This window comes from Cavia porcellus, unplaced genomic scaffold, assembly GCF_034190915.1.
Source record: "Cavia porcellus strain 051 isolate PalLab524CR breed Dunkin Hartley unplaced genomic scaffold, mCavPor4.1 scaffold_2, whole genome shotgun sequence".
Taxonomy (NCBI): domain Eukaryota; kingdom Metazoa; phylum Chordata; class Mammalia; order Rodentia; family Caviidae; genus Cavia; species Cavia porcellus.
Genome location: NW_026947485.1, coordinates 89,732,835 through 89,752,616, shown reverse-complemented (window position 1 = coordinate 89,752,616; position 19,782 = coordinate 89,732,835). Strand labels below are relative to the sequence as shown.

The 19,782-nt window shown below is 41.3% G+C and overlaps 1 pseudogene; it reads right to left on the bottom strand.

Annotated features, from left to right (window-relative positions):
• LOC100722224 (pancreatic triacylglycerol lipase-like) overlaps positions 1 to 19,480 on the bottom strand; it is a 33,832-nt pseudogene extending 14,352 nt beyond the window's left edge.
• Positions 19,481 to 19,782: the final 302 nt, after the last annotated feature.

Below are 19,782 nucleotides of genomic sequence, written 5' to 3'. Positions count from 1 at the left end.
GATCAGCAGGTGATAGACTCCTGGGACACACCTGACTGAGTCTCCAGCTGATTCATGAACCGGATTAAATCCTGCCGCTTTTCTCTTCCGGGATCTTAACCTGTCGCCACCCACCCGCACTCAACACCGGCCAATTAATTTCAGGTGAGCACTCTCCGGAGAATCCTTGGTGTTGGGCTCTGCCCCAGGTGAGTTTTTCTCCCCCATTTGTGTGGCTCTGTAACGCCTCCACATCCTTAGGACAGCTCAGGGCAGGGTCTTTCTGAGCAAGCCTGTGTCCACAAATCTCTTGTCCTTTGGGTTCGGGTAGCCTGAGGCAAAGCTTTTGGACCGCCCACACTAGGGGGCCCTCGTTTCCCTTTAGAGCTTCATGCTCTCACAGACAGAACTGTTACTGACCCCACGTGGACTCTGCTCATACATCTCTCAGTGATGAATGGAATATACGAGTTTTGGAACCTTACCTGCCATGTGGTGCCATGGGACAAGTGACGGCTTGCCTTCCGGACCGTGGCTTCTTTCTTGCCTGAATTAGTTATGGGAAACGTGTTCTCTAACTCCCAAAAGATGCCTCTACAATGCCTAATTTCCAATTTACATCTCTTAAGATTAAAAGTACCATAAAAACTAAGTGATTCACTTTTTACTGCCGGGAGGTCTGGCCAACCTATCCACTTAGTGGCGATTGTTGGCCCAGGGAAGGAACATTTGACCCCTGTTTTCTCAAAAACCTCTATGATTTTTGCCGGGCCAGTGACAGGTTGATAGAACTCCCATACATCAAGGCCTTCCTGGTTCTGAGAACACACCCATCTCTCATTAAGTCCTGTATTCCTACCCAGATACTTTTGGCTAGCTCTGCCACGATGCAAACTGTTTCCTCCTGCCAGGATTTGCTCCACGATGTTCCTCTGGTCTTTCCTTGGCCGCCACCTGCCTACCCCCAAACTCGTTCCTTGGTGTTACCTCCCACCATGATTCCACCTTCCCTTCCCCTGATCTCTGATTCTCTCAGCAGTCCTGGTCCCTCTTCGCCTCAATTGCCTCCCGCTGTGCAACCATTTTCCTCTTCGTCTCCCAGGACCCATAACTCTCCCAGCAACTCTAATCACACTGTTAGTGCTTCCTCAAAGTCTCCAACTCATTCTCCTGATAATTCTCTGACCTCTACAGCATTCTCACCACCTGCCCACCATACCCGATCTCAGTCGTTGTGCTCTTCCGACAAGCCGCATGATTGTTTCAGCAAGCCGCGTGATTGTTCCGGCTTGTGCCGGGAACAGTTGCCATGTTACAACCCTCTGCCACTTGACAGGGTGCTGCCATCTTGGGACTGATCTCCCAGTCAATGGGCGCCTCCTTGTGGCTCCTCTTGTGAACAGCAACAGCCGCCCTGTTGTGGTGCACATGATACTTCATTGTGCTGCCGACAGCAATTTTCTCACTGCAAAGCACACAGTGAGACACCATCTGCCTGTGTTTCCTTGTCCCAGAGTGACCGATAGCCACTCTGTAGGCCCTCTACAGATGATTGCTCACATGTGTCTACCGGACGGATGGCTGCCCAATGGCCCTCTACTCCACAATCTTCTCCTCAGGCTCTGCTACCACTTTAGGAGCAAGCTGGCCCCAAAGGACTGGTTAATATACATGTGCCTTTCTCCCTTTCTGATCTATCCCAGATTATCCATAAATTAGGTAGCTTCTCTGTTGACCCACAGAATTATATCAGGCAATTTGAATTTATTACTAATTGTTATGATTTACATTTTAAGGATGTTTATGTGATTTTAAATACCACCCTCAGCTCACAAGAGAGAAATCAGCTGTGGCAAGCAGCTCAAAAAGAAGTGGACCGCAGGCATAAGGCAAACACCGTTGATAACGACCCTGGGCCTGTAGCTGTGCCAGAACAAGATTCTAACTGGAACTATCAGAATAGACAAGGTTCAACAAAATTACATAGGATGATTGAGTGTCTGATTATGGGCCTTAATAATATTGCTCAGAAACATACTAACTATAACAAGCTTTTAGAACAGGTCCAGGAGGCTAATGAAAACCCAGCTGTGTTCCTAAATTGGCTTTGGGAAACCTTACTTAAGTATACTAATGTAAACCCAGACTCTCATGAAGGGATAGTTGTTGTTAACTCTTATTTTATTTCCCAGTCTGCTCCTGATATTCATGCAAAATTACAAAAGGTTGAACATGGCCCTCAGACTCCACAAGGGGATCTACTTAAATTAGCTTTCTGTATCTTCAACAACAGAGATTAGGTTCATAAAGAGGAGAAGCAAACTCAAAAATTAAAGTTTGCTAAATATCATTCTGACCTTTTAGCAATGTCACTCGGAGTTCCCAAGACAAGAAATCCAAAACAAGGTGTGGCTGCCTGAGTCCCGCCCAGACCATGCTTCAAATGCAGCAAACAAGGACACTGGGCAAAAGATTGCACTAACCCTGGCATCCCTCTAGGACCCTGTCCATACTGCAACCTTAAAGGGCATTGGAAGAGCGACTGTCCTAGCCTCCAACGAGCGGGTAAGCCATCCTCTAATCCTTCGCCCTCACAGGAGACTTCATCAATGCCAGATTCATCGCTGACTGACCTGCTCGGACTTGCTGTGGAAGACTGACAGGGCTTGGGGCTCACAGCCCCCACTCCTTGTTGGAGCCCTGAGTCTCACTGGAGGTCTCAGGTAAGATAATATCTCTGCTTGTGGATATGGGGGCAACTTATAGTGTACTTCCTGAATTTTCAGGACCTTGTAGTAAGTCCTTGATTTCTGTGTGGGCGTTGATGGCCAGCCTAATCAACGTTTGCAAACTGGGCCTGTTCCATGTAGATTCCAGACTCTTTTCTTTACCCATAGCTTCCTAGTAATCCCAACATGTCCCACACCCCTTTTAGGTAGAGACTTTCTTCAAAAGCTTAATTTTTCCTTCACTTTCTCTCTCCCCACAGCCCTAATCCTCCAAACAGCCTCACAATGCATTGCAAAGCCATTCCCTCCCCTTCCTCCTTCTCTGGTTGACCCCATGGTTTGGGACACATTCAATCCCACTCTGGCTACACATGCCACGCCTGTTTTAATCCATCTCAGGAATCCCTCAATTTTCCCCTGTGTTCCCCAATACCCCATAGCTCCCCAACATTTAAAGGGACTTAAACCCATAATTAAGCGGCTTTTAGACAACGGTTTTCTTAAACCTACCCATTCACCCCACAATACTCCCATTCTCCTGGTACTCAAGCCTGATGGGTCCTATCATCTGGTACAGGACCTTAGGGTAATTAATAGTGCTGTTACCCCAACTCACCCAGTTGTGCCAAATCCCTATACTATGCTCTCTCATATCCCTCCCTCCACCACTCACTTAACAGTTATAGATCTTAAAGATGCCTTCTTTACTATCCCCCTACACCCTGATTGCCAGAATCTCTTTGTGTTTACATGGACTGACCCAGACACTCTCAGGTCTCAACAACTTACTTGGACAGTGCTCCCCCAAGGGTTCAGAGACAGTCCCACTTCTTTAGTCATGCTCTTGCTACTGACCTCACAGAACTTGATCTAAAACCTAGTGTTCTTCTTCAATACATAGACGACCTTCTATTATGTTAGCCATACACCATTCAGCCAGTCTTCTTAATTTCCTTGCTAGTCGTGGATACAGGGTCTTTCCTACTAAAACCCAGATAGCCTCCCCAAAAGTCAAATACCTAGGTTTCACTCTCACCCCCACCACTCGCTCCATCACCTCAGATCATAAGGCAATTTTTCGTGATTTCCAGGTGTCCACAACTAAACAGCAGGTTACATCTTTCCTAGGTTTAGCTAATTTCTTTCATCTCTGGATTCCTAACTTTGCAGCCCTAGCTCAACCCCTCTACAAGGCCGCTAAGGGTCCCTTATCAGAACCCCTGGACCCTACTAGGCCCATACATGCCTCCTTTCAAAAATTAAAAGAGGTTCTCCTAAAAGCTCCAGCTCTTACCCTTCCTGATCCCACCCAACCTTTCATCCTATACACTACTTGTCAGGACCACAATGCTATAGGTGTACTAGGACACAAAAAGGGACCTTTTCAAGCAGTAGCTTACTTGTCAAAATAGTTAGATCACACAGTAAAAGGATGGGCTCCTTGCCTCTGAGCTCTTGCAGCTGCAGCTCTCTTGACACAGGAAGCTAAAAAGTTTACATTAGGGCAATCTATTACAACACACTCACCTCATCACCTACGTGAGCTTATCTCACATAAGGTGCTCCCTGCCCTAATGACCCCTTCTCGCCTTCAACAGGTACACTTAGCTCTCTCTCACCTGGCATCTCTATTGCAACTAGTGGTCCTCTTAATATAGCCACCTTACTTCCCACCTCAGAGGGCCATCCTTATCATGACTGTATCGAGTTTTTACAGATGACTCCCACCCCTTTCCCTCACATCAGTAGCACACCTCTCTCTTTAGCCTTTGACACATGGTTTATAGATGGCAGTTCAACAAACACAGACAACCAAAAGAAGGCATGATACGCAATAGTTAACCGGTCAAAAGTTATAGAGGCAAATCCACTGCCACCTGGCACCTCGTCACAGAGGGCAGAACTTATTGCCCTTACAAGGGCTCTTACACTATCAAAAGACAAGATTATAAATATATACACTGACTCAAAGTATACATTTAGCATTTTACACTCTCATGCCTCTATCTGGCAAGAACAGGGTTTTATTACCACTCAGGGAACCCCCATCATTAATGCTCCCCTTATCCTTAAACTTCTAGAGGCAGCCCAACTTCCAAAGCAGGCAGAAGTTATTCATTGTAGAGGACACCAAAACTCTACAGATCCTATTGCTCAAGGCAATGCCTTTGCACATTCACAAGCCAAGTTAGCTGCACAAGGGCCCTGCCCTTCTCATTTTCTCCTGTTAGTCCCAAACAGTCTACCTCAGCCTAATTATTCACCAGAGCAGTTACAGCTACTTCATAAACCACATTACACACAAAACACTCGGGATGGATTTTTCAGGGATCTAAACTTGTTCTCCCACATCAACAGGCCTTAGACATCATCACTGACTTACACAACTGTTTTCATATAGGATCACAGGCCCTATACAAACTCTTAGCCCCAATAGTCACACACTCTTCTCTAAAAGCTATCATTCTTAAGATTATTCACACCTGTGATCTCTGTGCCACGACCTCTCCTCAGGGATGTATAGCACCCCCTTTCCTTTCCTACCCATCAGTTTTGAGGACACACTCCTGGTCAGGACTGGAACATAGATTTTACACACATGCCCCACCACAAGACTCTCAAATATCTTCTCACCTTTGTTTGTACCTTTTCAGGATGGATAGAAGCCTTTCCTACAACCAGGGAAACTGCTGATGTAGTTACCAAAGTCATATGACAAGAAATCATTCCAAGGTTTGGTCTACCTCAGAGTATTCAGTTAGATAATAGTCCTGCCTTTATTTCTCAGATCACTCAACAGGTATCCTCGAGCTTACACATTACCTGGCACCTACACATCCCATACCATCCACAATCCTCAGGAAAAGTAGAAAAGGCAAATGGCCTCACACCTTACAAAACTCACTTTAGAACTACACCAACCTTGGCCTCAACTTTTGCCCTTAGCCTTAGCCAAGCTCAGGGCACTTCCCCGGGCTCCTACTTTCTTAAGTCCTTTTGAACTTATGTATGGCAGGCAATTCTTACTCCACAATCTTCCTACTCCCCAAAATCTCCCTCCCCTGGCTGACTATGTCCCAGTCTTCTCCTTCCTCCGACACCTGTTGTGACAACATGCTGATCTCTGCCTTCCACAACCCTCTGGAGAAGCCAAACCAGATCCTCCCATATCCCCAGGAGATCTAATTTATCTCAAATGTTCTAAATCCACAGGACTACAACCAAGGTGGTGTGGCCCCTATCTGGTCTACTTGGCTACCCCTCCAGCGGTCAAAGTTGCTGGACTCCCATCCTGGTTTCACATCACTCAGGCTAACAGGTGCCCTCCCAGCCCTAAATCTGATCATTCTGAGTGGTCATCTCATCTTTTGTCACCCACCCATCTCCGTTTCATGAAGGCCTCGCAGCCACAGTAACAGGCTAAGTCATGTTTCATTATCCACTTTGGTTCCTAATTTCTTATGTTCTATTAATGATCGTTTTTACAGCAGGACTCTTGACAGTCTTTCCCAAAGACTCCCACATCATGCATAAGATAATCTTCATAATGTTCTATGCGATGACTGTCATAGTGCTTTCTACCCTCAGCTCTCTGGTTAAGCGTGACATCCCTGAGAGCCTAAGCTCTCCTCTTCCCTATACTGGTACAGCTACCCGCCTTTCCTACTCCCCCTATTTTTTCCAGTTCAACTCCTGGACCAGAGACAAGTTTTACACACCTACCCTCTTAACTTTCATGCTTTCAGATGGGGGAGTAATCACCACTTATAACATCATTTCTCCTAACCTCACACTTAATTTTCAGAATTCTACCTCACTGTGACAATGATCCTACCTCAACGTCATCCTGATATAATGACATGTCTAAAATTAAAGGCACCTTTCCCTCTACCTCACCTGGGTCCTTAAATATGACAGTGCCATGTCTCCTCATAACATCACGCCTCTTTGTTTTTCCAGTCTAACATATGTGCATTCACCAGTGAAGTTGTCCTGGCTAATACACCTGGCACCAGCGTCTACCTGGGCATCAACCGTCACCCCGTCAACTCCCCTAGACTCCAGTACAGTGCCCCCTGCCAGCAGGAAGTATTAAAGAGAGAAATCTTCACCCCTTTTCATAATAATAATCATAAGACAGGATATGAAAGGGTTTGGCCCAGACAGGACTCTGTAACTAGAAAAGGCTCAATCGGAACCAAGAAGCGCCTATCTCCCCCACCCCTAGGAATTTACCTATGACATCATCTTCCCTGCCCCAGGAAACTTATCAAAACCTAGGACCAATGGGCTACCCATGCATCACTGATGCCCCGTTAGGTTTCACCCCAAACCGAGGCTACTTACATACCTCTGATGCCACGTGTCTGCCAGAGAGAAAGCTGGACTCCAGCGGTCAGGGGTGCTGGTTCTCTCTCTCTGTGTTCTTAGAATAAAGGCTTCTTTTGTTTTATACTTCTCATCTTTTGGAAATAATCCTATCAATGAATATTCTCCTAACCACAGACATTACCTCTACTTATGGGAGAATCTTGTTCACTAGCAGCAATCACCAGAAAAGATACAGACCCTGAGGGACATTGGACTGCAAGCTGCTTGAGTGAAAAGAGGATTTGGATTTAAATCTCCCAAGGGAGCAAAGATCTTGGCTTTCCTAGTCACTGAGTCTACAGCTTGAAACAGTTTGGTGCCTGACTGAGTACACTATGATGAATATTACAAACCATGGGAAAGAATGCTCTAGAAGACCTTCTTTTCAGCAAACTAGTGGACAGATATTCCAGATGCTCCCAGCACTCCAAATGCAACCAAATTATCCAAATAATTAAAAAGAGAAATACTAGGTCAAAACAGGAACTTGGAAGAGAAAAGTAGTAGTTCTTCCCTGAAGTAGTCATGTGTTAGATCCAGGACACAGTAGCAATAGCCTTCTCATAAGATTACAGGGTTGTTTTAGAGTACAGTATTCATGACTCCACTGGTCTAATACAGCCAGTGTGACATTTGTAAAATAACATTTTAAATCTAATTAGTGGTACCAAAAATTGGTAGCCCATGCAAGCCTGATTATGTTTCATTTCCCCCAGCTCTGTTGACATTTGGGGCTCATTAGCTGTTCCTGTTGAAGTAGAATAAAATTAATTATGTATATTTGACTGTGTAAATTAGACTGTATTTATTCTCTCACTTTTAATATTTATTCTATTCACGAAACTTGTCTTTTGTAAATACCTGACCATGTGGCAGTAAATATAAAAATGGTCTTTGGAATTCTTAATTCTTTTTTTATTTTAAAGATGATAAAAATCCAACAAAGTCAATTAAAACAAAGCAGCAAAATTGGTACAGAACTTCATAGCAGGATACTAGGAAAACAACAATAGCTACCATAGTATATCTTGTTATCTTCACAGTAGTTGTCCATTCCATCAGGTACAGCAAAATCAAACCAAGACAAAATAGAATAAAACCTATCAAAAAAGAACCTTTAAATAAAGCAAAATCAGAACAGAACAAAACAGTGAGAACAATTCAAAGACAATTCAAAGACAGGCAGAAGGAAATCCCCCTTATTTGCTATACTGCATGCTGTCATCCTCCCAATAGATGCTCAGACTTCCTGGATATTTTTAATTCTTATTCTAAACACATGAAATATATATGTTTTAAAGAGGGTACGTTACACGAAGGGTCAATGTCAAAAAATCCACAAGGTAGTGTTTATGATCATGCAGCCCAATTCAGAAAAGGACAAAATACAAGCAGGTTGCACCAAACTTCTCTCCCATATTTCCTTTTGGACCCTATACAAGCGGCCTAGAGTCTTATTTTACAGTGTTCACTTTTGTGACCAACCTATGATGTGTTAATGGCCCCACTGGTCCTCCTTCCAGCCTCCCCATCACCATGGGAACCCAGGCTGTGGCCAATCACATGGATGTTGGGAGGTGAGTATCCCAACTGAGACTGTTGGAAAGTGAAGGAAACCAGCCTATGCCACATAAAAATAAGTCTCTTTGACATAAATGCCTTTGAGCTGAAAACACTCAAGAAGCAACAGTTGTAGGAAGGGCTTTACCTATAGCAAGCCATAAAAGTTTCTATGAGAAAGATGCCTTCCCTGTACCAATATATCTTTAGTTTTTCTTTGGGAAAGGGAACCCAGAGAGCAATGTGCTTGGGTTTTTAAACATTCTGAAAGTTGTTACCCGAAGGACATTAACAAAATAGGCCACTTCTGCACTCACAACTGAGATGTTCTGTGGGGTTTGGTATATTCAGTTCAGGAGCTACCTTTCCAGTCCATACATAAACAATTTACGCTTCCCACCTGAAACATGTTCTAATGGAAGAGACACAATGGAAGGAGATAACTGAAGACCTTTATTAGTTACTAATTAACTCATTTGAGGACTAGAATGAGTTCCCACCTTCACCTGTGCCTTATCATATCATTCTTAACACCAAAGCTATAAGCAAGCACCTAGTCTGTAATAAATAAGGAATCCCTTCTTAAGTTTAACAGTGGCTCTAATTGGAGACAGGGTCATCATGGAAACTGGATTCTTGGGATTCCTATTGCAACAGATACACAGACATTTGATTAAGAGAGGAATGCAAAAGATGTAGTATAATGAGTTGTCTTTTTAAAAAAATTTATTTAAGGAGAAAAAGAAAAAAACAGAAAAAGGGTACAAGTAATACAAAATTTAAAAAGTAAACAGTAAGAAATCACTAGTTAATAGATTACATATTCTCATCTTAGAAATAGTTGTTCAAGTTACAAAATTAAAGCACATAAAATGGACTTTCAAACAGTGAAACTGCAAACTGTCCTGTTCAATGATCCAACAAAACTCAGTAATATGGTTATCTATCTTAGACATTTAAACATATATGCAGTTATAACCTTTAGAGCACTTTCTTTTCTTTTGTACAATGACAATTACATATTTTGGGTTTTATTGCTCCCACAGTTCTTATTACTTTTTTGAAGAGAGTAAAACCAAATGCAACATATCAGAACAGTCAGTCAAATCAAAAGGATGGACATAATAGATAATGTAAAAACAAAATACAAGGTGATCAACAATGGTTACCATACTGCCTCTTGCTATCTTAAGAAGAATTGCCTATATCATCAGTTATAATAAAATTGAACAAAACAGTAAAGAATAAAACCAAAACATTGGAGACATTACAGGACTTTAAAAGAAGAAGATAATAGTCAACCAGAATGGTCGTCATAATGAATCTTATTGTCTTCACAGTTGTTGCCTATACTTTCGAACTTGGTACTATCAAGCTAAGCAGAATAGGGGAAAATCAGTCAAAACAAGATGGTGAGGGCAATATAGGGTTTCAAATCAAGTTAATAGGAAATCAAAGTAGGTTACTATAATGTATCCTGCTATTTTTTATTTATTTTTCCCTTAATTAAAAAGATAAAAATAAAAAAGTAAATAATTAAAAAAAGGAGATTGAGATAAAAGAGGGCATAACAACAAAACAGCGCAGGTCAAAACAACCATTTAAGCAAAATAGTGTTTCACCACAAGATATCCTGACATAAAAGTAGTTACCATAGTGACTCTTTCCTTGAAATCTTTGAGTATAACTTCGTATACTGGAGCACCAAACATATCCAGACAATGTAAAACCATTCAAGAGAATGACATTATTACAGGGTATTTAGAGCTAACTAACAGAAAATGAACAATGGTTTCTGTATAATCTCCTTGTCTATAAAAGTTTTTGCTTATATTATCACATATAATAAAATCCAATAAGATACAACCTGTTAAGACCAATGGAGACAGAAGAATAAATCTTGATGGGACTTCAAAACAAGATGATACTAAATCAGCACTAGCTATTATAATGTCTTGTTTTCTCCAAAATAGCTGTTCATACTATTCAATCTTCTCTGCCTCATTTCTGTTGAGCTCTTTTTCTGTCGTTTGTTGTCAGTTTGTCTTCTTCATTTTTCTTTCTGCTCCATTCATTGTGGCCTCTCTGTCACTATTTCTGGAATCTTGGTATTTTCCTGTTTTAGAATATCCTGCAGTATTCTCTGTAGAGTTGAATTGATGGTTGCAAATTCTCCTAGTTCCTCTTTATCCTGGAAGCACTTTGTTTTTCCATCGATTTTCAGGGACAGTTGTGCAGGATATATCAATCTTGGCTGAAGGTTATTATCTTTCAAAGCTTGAATTATTTCCCCCCATACTCTTCGTGATTTGATGGTTTGTGCTGAGAAGTCTGCTGTAATTCTGATGGATGTTCACTTGTAAGTGATCTGTTTCTTGTCTCTGATGGCTTTTAATATTCTGTTCTTATACTGGATTTCTGGAATTTTGATTATTATATGCCTGGGTGTAGCTCTGTTTGGGTTGTAGGTGGCTGGGGTCCTATATGTCTCATACATCTGAGTATCTTTACCTTTTGCTAAATTAGGGACATTCTCTTGGATTATTTCTGTGAATAGCTTTTGTAGTCCATTTGTTTGCGTCCCTACTTCTTTTATGCTCTTAATTCTTAAGTTATAGATCCTCTTATCATCTTCTAGCCTTTGTATTATTGCTGTTTGTTTTCTTGTTATTTTTAAGAAGTTTTTCATTTCATGCTCCCACATTGCATATCTTCCCTCCAGTTCAGATAATCTATCCTTAGTTTCTTTCAAGCTGTTATGCTAGCTTTCAATAGAGTTTTTAGTTTCCTGGTAATCTCTTTGAACCTACTTCATGCACTCTATGTTTTTTCTATTTTCTCCATCAAACAATTCTCCCCTTTTTTTCTGTTCTTCCATTCCACCATCTGTTTTTTCTTGGGTGGTGTTTAGCATTTCTCTAACTATTCTACCTATATCTTGCTTTAGGTCATTAATAACTTCATTTTTAAACTGGTCTATGAGGCTCTGGAGATATTACTTTATGTCTACTGGTGCCATGTCTGATATTGCATGTTTCTCAGGATTGGGGGCTGAGGACCCTTTCTTGTTGCTCCCTCTTCCCATATTTTTTGTTCCTTCCATACAAGTGTATATAGGAGGCCCAGTTTCTTTCTTTGTCAGTTGCAGTTTGTTTGAATTGTGCCGGCTAGGTGTTCCTTCACACTACATTGTACTAGAGAGACACAGACCTGGGCAGCCTCTGCTGGGCCTGCCCCTCCAGGCTTCACTGCTAGTGTGCACCTCCAGGTGCTGGGACCTGGTTTGGGCTAGCCTACTGGGTCTTAAGTCAGGGGTGACACCCAGGCACTCCCCACCAATCCCGCTTGAGAGGGGAATATGTGACTGAAGTAACTGCAACAACCTGTTCTGGCTAGTCTGCCCATTCCCAGTATGTCCTTTGCTGAAGCCTCCTACTCTATGGAAGGGTCCCCAATCTGCTCACTCACTGCAGGTTGATGCAGAGCTCCCAGCCAGTCCCACTCTCACCTCCATTCCCCACTTCCCACTCTCAGAGCTTTCACGCCTGTCCTTGCTGTGCTGATTGGGATGCAGCAGTGGCTGCAGGAAATTCAAATCATGGCTTCCAGTGGCACGGGCTCCAGCTTCCATGCTGAGACCTTATCTGTTCCCGTTATAGCACTGGGATTGCATTTCCATTTGGTTTCTCTTAGTGTAGTTTGTTCCTGGGTCAGCAGGGTATATCTTCCCTTGCTTAGGACTTCTCGCCCCATACCATTCCTGGATTTTAAGTGGGGTATCTCAGAGAGACTCCATAGTTGCTGCTATGTATCTGCCTTGTTTTCCTGGAGGTCGAGTTGTCTTATTAGAGCACCATGTATACCATACGACTCCCATGTCCCTTACTAGAATGCACCCAAGAATACTGCCTATCTCTTTCACAGGAATTCTCCATACCTAGAACAATACCTGGCATCCAATAGGTGGTCAGTAGACAAATGAAAGACTATTAGGACTCCTTGCATATGTAAACATGTTGAATATAAAGGAGCAAGCTTTTCCAGATGAAAAGCCTAATTGAAGTTTTTAATGGGTGTTAAACATCACTGAAGTTATTTTATACAAAAGCATAGTCTCTCGGATAGCTACTGGCGAGTCTCTGTAATGAGTTTCAACTACAGATTCATGAAATACGGTCCTGGGAGAAATTGTTTGAGTGTGTGGTTATACATACTGTATTCCTAACTTTTTCCAAAAGAATTAGAGAATAAGGACACCTTCTTAAACAACATCTCCTAATTCTGATTTTGTAGAAGGAAGAATTCAAAGCAGGGAATTTACGAATGTCCTGCTAAATTAAGCACAGAGTCAGGACTAGAATCTTAGGCCTCTATATAGCTAATTTAACTTGTTAATATTAACAGTTACACAAAAGTGTTAGAGCCAAGCCAAATTCATTTAAAACATATCTGCTTTTGGATTCTTAGAAATAAATTATCTGTGTCTAACGAATACATATTCCCTTTGTGTTAAGAATCATGTTTCTCCATGTATTTTTTTGTTTCCTTTTCTTAAAAAAAAGAAAAGAATCATGTTTCTTTCCTCCACTGCTGTGCAGGAAGCCATTTTTATTCCAACCTCCACTCCCAGCCAATAATCAACAAACTTATTTTAAAAGAAAGCTGTGGTTTTAGTGATTATTCAAGATTTTAAAGTGAATGGGTTCTAGCCTGCTTATTTGTCCTTGGAATCAGCCTATGTGTTCTGGGGACTTGGTTCTGCTGTTAGCATGATTCAGAAACAGGCCAGAAATGAATGGATTTAGGAGGGCATTAGTGTCTTTTTCTGAGCAGCTTTGTACCACAGCAGCCACAAAAATTTGATGAAATTATGAATAAATACTGAAGTAAATGAATCAATAATAATGCTCTTCAACCACTACCAGTTACAAGGAAAATTAATTCTATTTGATTTTCTGTCTTGTAAATCTTGGTTTCCCCTGGGAACAGAGCCAAAAACAAATTAAAGAAATAAGATCATTGCTAAAGAAACAACAGAAGCTAGAAATTAAAGCTATCATGGTTTTCCTAGACATTGCCACCAGGGGAAGTCAGAGTAACAAGTGAAAAATCAAAGGAGAGTTAGTTTGGGCAAATGAAATCTCTTAGGTCTTCAGAAAATTAAAAGCTAATGAACAAACTGGGGCCATGATCAGCTTGGGTGCACCTGTATGCCAGTTTCTGCTGTACATTTCTGCAATGACTCTATGTTAATTATTAAACATCCAGTGTCTGAAGCCACCACATGCCTGCCCATCCAATTGCTTGGAGATCATCCCAGGACCTCTCCACTAGTCACTACTTCCTGGATCTCCCTTGTACCTTCATAAGAGGGTCAGAAGATCCTCTAGTGTGCTGGTGCCCAGCATTTGCCCTCTTGGGTTGAGACCAGGTCCTGACTAATCGTTAATTTTCACTCATGAGAGAACCCTACCTTAGATTACCAGGGCTTATCTTGCACATACTGGCCAGTTAATTTTTCTCTGCCTTGTCTGTGAATCCATGGATAATAAAGTGGGTTTTTCTATTTGTTCTAAAGTTAGACTTTCTGACCTTTGATGCATCGGCAACAAGTTCCTATTTTGGAGCCACAAGCGTTTCAATCAAAATTTTCACGGTATCCTTGGGAATCATTTATACACGGAGGAAGGTGATAGATAGCTGAAAACTTCTGGCATTTGGGATCTTCATGAATAAGAATTCTCTCATTGGGCAACCCACTCAAGACCCCTTTTGTCTCTCTCTCAGATAGAAGCTTTCTTTCTCTCAACAAATATATTCTGCTCTAAAAAAAAAAAAAGAATCCTCTCATTACATCAAAGCTAATCATCATGAAGCTACTTCTTTCCAGTCATCACAACATTTTTGTAGTTGTTCAAGATAACATGTATGCTATAATATTGGTGATATGAATCTTGTCGCTACGTAATGGAGTCTTTGTCTTTGTGTGTGTGTGTGTGTGTGTGTGTGTGTGTGTGTGTGTGTGTGCGTGTATGTGTGTGTATACATACATGCATATTGTTGTGGTTTGTGTTCCTGTGGCCTCGCCCCAAGCCTCATGCAATCATAGACATGACCACATCTAGCACTTGTGATTGGTTCTTTGTCTAGAGCTTGGATTGGTGTTGTGAGTGTTTCATCCGCCCAGGGGTGGAGCCAGGATACATTGTGTGGGCAGGAAGAGGATGTGTCTCTCTTGCAGGTTTGTGCCTTGCTATTTGCAGCCGGGCATGAATGGCGGCCGCCATGCCACCCTGCCACTTGGAGCCTGCTGAGTGTAGACTAAACCTCCAACCTGTAAGAAATAAACCTTCATTTCCCTAACTTTAGGTGTTAAGTATTTTGTCTCAATAATGAGTAAAAAGTAACTAAGACATATATACAAAATACATTTAATTTGGTATATACATTGTACTGGGAAATTTTATAAATGTGTGTAATAGTGGGAGTTTGTGTGTGTGTGTGTGTGTGTGTGTGTGTGTGTGTGTGATATGGGGAGTCTTTTCTTTTATAATTCCCTGTCTTAAATTCACTAGTGCTATAGTAGAACACTCCAGACTGAGTAATTTATAAACAATAGAAATTTACTGGGTCCTGGCTCTATATGCTAGGGAGTCCAAGAGGATGGAGCAGGCCTTGGTCCTACATCATCCTGTTGGAATGAGGATTGCTAAATCAGCAGGAGACAGAGAACCAAACTGGGTTTAATCAGGAATTCACTCCCATGATAATGATCTAATCTATTTTTGAAGGTGAAAGCTTTTTTGGCCCAATCTTCTCTTAACAATTTTCTCTGCTAATATTACCCTAATAGCAAATAAAATTTGACTTGTGTTTTAGTGGTGCCATCTCAAACCATAGCACCCTAATGTATTTAGAATGTTTATTAATGACATCATGGAAGTAATACAAAAATTTTATGAAGTTCATGGATCATTTGTAAGAGTTACACAAAATAATACGTATACTTATTTTCCTGAAGGTTTAAAAAGATGAAAATTCCATTATCTGATTAGTTTTCCTTCGAAGACTTGAATATTCAGTGTGTGAATATGTTTCTCAAAACTCATATTGATATTTATTTGCCATAGTGATATATGAAGTGACAAGACCTTTGAGAGGTGACTATGTCATGAGGACTCTACACTTACGAGTGGATTAATGCCATTGCTGTGGAAGTGGTTACTACTTGTAGGAGTGGATTCTGGATGAAAAGATCTCTCTGTCTCTGTCTCTCTGTCTCCTCGCCCCCCCCCTGTCTATCTTTCTCTATCTTTCTCTCTCACCATATGAAGCTTTCCTCCATGTTATGATGCAACAAAATAACCTTCACCAGATTCAGATCCTTAATCTTGAACTCCCCTGCATCCAGAATCTTGAGCAAAGTAAATTCTATTTTTTATAATTAATCCAGCCTGTAGTATTTGGGTACGGCACCAGGCAATGGACTAAGATAGAAAATTGGTCCTAGAAATAGGGTTGCTGCTATAACAAATATCTGAAAATGTGGATGCTGCTGTAGAATTTAGTAAGGGGTAGAAGCTGAAAGAATATGAAAGAGTTGGCTAGAAAAAGTTTTCCATGAACATTAAGGACTGCAGTGGTGAGCACTCCAAGAAAGAGAATAGCTGTAGAGGAAGTCTACATGGAGACTCCAAACTTCATGGAGATTAGTCAGGACAAGAAAGTTGCTAAAAATATGTGGAGGTCATTCTGAGGAGCTCTCAGATGGAAATGAGAAACAAGTTGTTGGAAACTGGATTAAAGGCAATCCTTGTTATACATTTGCAAGTAACTTGGCTAAATTATATTCATGTTCCAGGACTTTATGGAATATAGAATTTAAATTCAATGCATAAAATATTTGTCAGATGACATACCCAAGAAGCAAACCATTCAGGCTGTGGCATGGCTACTTTTACCTGCATATAGTGAGGTATGAGAAGAAATAAGATGGAATTTATAATTAAAAGAAAAGCACAATAGAATTTGAAAAATCTGTAGCTTGAACAGGCAGATTAAAAAGGTGTCTTTAGAAGAGCAAATGACGTACATGACCAATTTGCTGTTACCCATTTGCTAAGGAGATTGCTATGGATCAAAGGACTCCAGATGCTATTCATCCACACAATGGGAGAAAGACCCCAAGGACATTTCAAAGATCTTTGAGTCTGCTTTTCCTATCATAGACTTGGAGCTTTACATGGAAAATGATTTTGGGGACAAGCCTGGGACACTGTCCATGGTTTGCTGCCCAGAATTAGCTCAAGTATCTGAACTGTGCTTTACCTGCTCCTCAGCCCTTCAGCTGTGACTCAAAAGCCACATGAGACTCAGGCTACCACTCTGCAGAGTGCAAGCAGCAAACTTTGGTAGTATTTATGGAGTATTAAGTTTTCAGGCTTACAGTATACAAGCACAGTGGGGCATGTACTTTCTCCTGTATTCCAAAGGGTGTTGTGGACAGCCTAGGGCCCCAGGCAGAAATGTGATGTGGAGGCAGAAGCACTGCAGAGAATCCCTGCTACACTAGTGCCTAGAGGAGCTGTGGAAATAGGAGAAGACCTTGAGATATCAGAGCTGTAGAGCTACTAGCGTGCAGCACCAGCCTAGAAGAACTGTCAGCACAAGACACCAACCTAAGAGGATATTGGAGCAGTGAGTCCAGGAAAACCATGTGTGTCCAGGAGGTGGTACATGGAGTAAAAGATTATAGTAGTCTCAGGACTTAGTGTTATTAACACTATTGGATTTGAGACTCACGTGCAGAACTGTAACTCCTTTTTCCTTGCATATTTCTCCCACTTGGAAGAGGAAAGTCTACCCCACTCTTGCTGTACTAATGTACTTTGGGTGTAGACGACTTGTTTTGATTTCAGAGGTTCACACAGCCTGAGGAAATTTGCCTCAGGATGAATCATGTCTTGAGTGTCACCTATATTTGGCTTAGACAAGACTCTGAACTTCAAGTTTTTTAGTTGATGCAGGGCAAGTAAAGACATTTAAGGGTATCGAGGTAGAATATATTTTGTTTGAGGGGAGGACATGAGTTTTGGGGAAAATAGGGATGAAATTGTATGATTTTAATGTCCTTTCTAAAAATATGCTAATATTTAGTTACCATTGTAATGACAGATACAGTAGGTGATGAATGAGGCTGTTAGTACAGGGCTGGGTTAGTTACTGCAGAAATGGGCTCCTCATAAAAGTGTGCATTTATTCTCTTTCTTGCACACTCTCTCAGCATGTGGTACCTTTTACTATATTATGGTGCAGCAAGAAAGTTCTCACTAGTTACATTCATGGTCTTGACCCTCAATCTTGGGCTTCCCTACCTCCAGAACTGTAGACCAAATAACAGTAAAATAATCTGCTTAGGCTGTGAAACTTTACTACAGAAGCAGAAAATGGAGTAAAGATGTACCCTCATTATCCTTATTAATTTCAAACAGAACTAAGCCTTGAAAATGTGTGAGTGTTCTTATTTGATACTTGCTTGGATTCTCATTAGTGTATAGGATGAAGTGGATACTGACAATACTTGGGGTCCAGGGTAACATTTTCAAGGGTCTTATCATGGTTCCTCCCCATGGAGCAGCTTCACTGAAGCAGTCGAGTCTATTGTAGCAGATTTCACTTCCTGCAATAACCCAGAATGATTTCCAGGACATTAGTTCATTATAGCATTAGAAAGCTTTTTAAAAATGTTTTTTTAAGTAAAATTACATTGCTTGACAGATTTTCTTTCTCTAATTTCCAAACTCCCTCTTACACATTCACAAAGCACCTGCAAAAGATAATACATCTGGCTGCTGCTCTTCACTTCCAGCCCAGGGGACCGTAACTTTTCATGTCATGGCCCTGTTCAGTCCCAGGCAGACACTATGTAAGCTTCCCAAGATGTCTTCTTGGCCCATTGATGTTCAGGAATGGAGTGGCTCTGTGTTCCCAGGCTTGGGTGTAGGTCCTTGACTCCTAGCAGCCACTGTCTGGCTTTGTACTTTGAGTGGAGGGGGTTAGATTTCATGCAAAAACCAAAATTTCCTGTCTCTTCCTTGGCTGAGCAGAAGATACCTATTCTATACTTGAAGACCATCCTGGGCTCCTACTAAGAAGAAACTACTCACACACAATCAAACAAAAGATCCACACCTGGACACAACTATAGGCTGGCATATTACTGTATAAAATGACGACTCAAAAGAAAGGTTCTGGGGGACGATGACATCCAGGGCAACAACAGGAGAAGAGTAGTTTCTGCCTTGGGGGCTGCACTCCTGATCATCTTGGCATGTGCCAGAGGGTGGGCCAGATGATTTACTTATTTTACCTAAATAAGAAAGGTGTTGTCATTGTCCTCATTTACAGATAAGATCCTGAAGCATGGAGGGGTTATGATTTTGTTTAGCCTAATAGAGTCTTAGGTGAGGAAAGCAAGATTCAAACTTTCTCCTTAACTCCAAGCTAGGGATGCTAGCTCAGATAATAGAAATACAAGTTAAAAATTAAAATGTTAATTAAAATACTTTTAAAACTATTTAAAAAATAAGTATGTCATGTTTTGTGTTGGAATTATTTCTTTTTTATCTGAAATTCAAATTGAACAGGGTATTCTGGAGTTTCTATGGCAACCTCAGTCCAGTCCCTTGTGCTCTTAATCCCGTGCCTCTTGCTTTGCTACCCACTCTCCCTGTGACTTCAGTCTAGGGTCATCCCTCCGGAAAGGACCCCAGTGTGCCTCTCCCAGCTCCACACAAATATTATCTCTTACCTGCTACTGATCCCAGTAACAGCAAGGACATCTCAAGCAGTAGCACCTACAGAAAAGTAAAAACATAACTGAGTCTGGTGAATTAAGGTGTTCAAACATTGGCATAACCCATGTTAATGTCAATTTCTGCTGGAAGATTGATAAATTCTAATAAAGTAGCCTGGAAATGTCCTTGACTAACTGTCATTGATCTGTGAGGTTCTACAGACAACCACACAATACCAAAAATGTCTCTTTATATGTGAGCTTTATCTTTCCGAGCAGTGTCATGGAAAAGTGACATGAAAAGGGAGAAGATTGCAAGAACATAGTTCTAATTTTAATCAAAGGTAA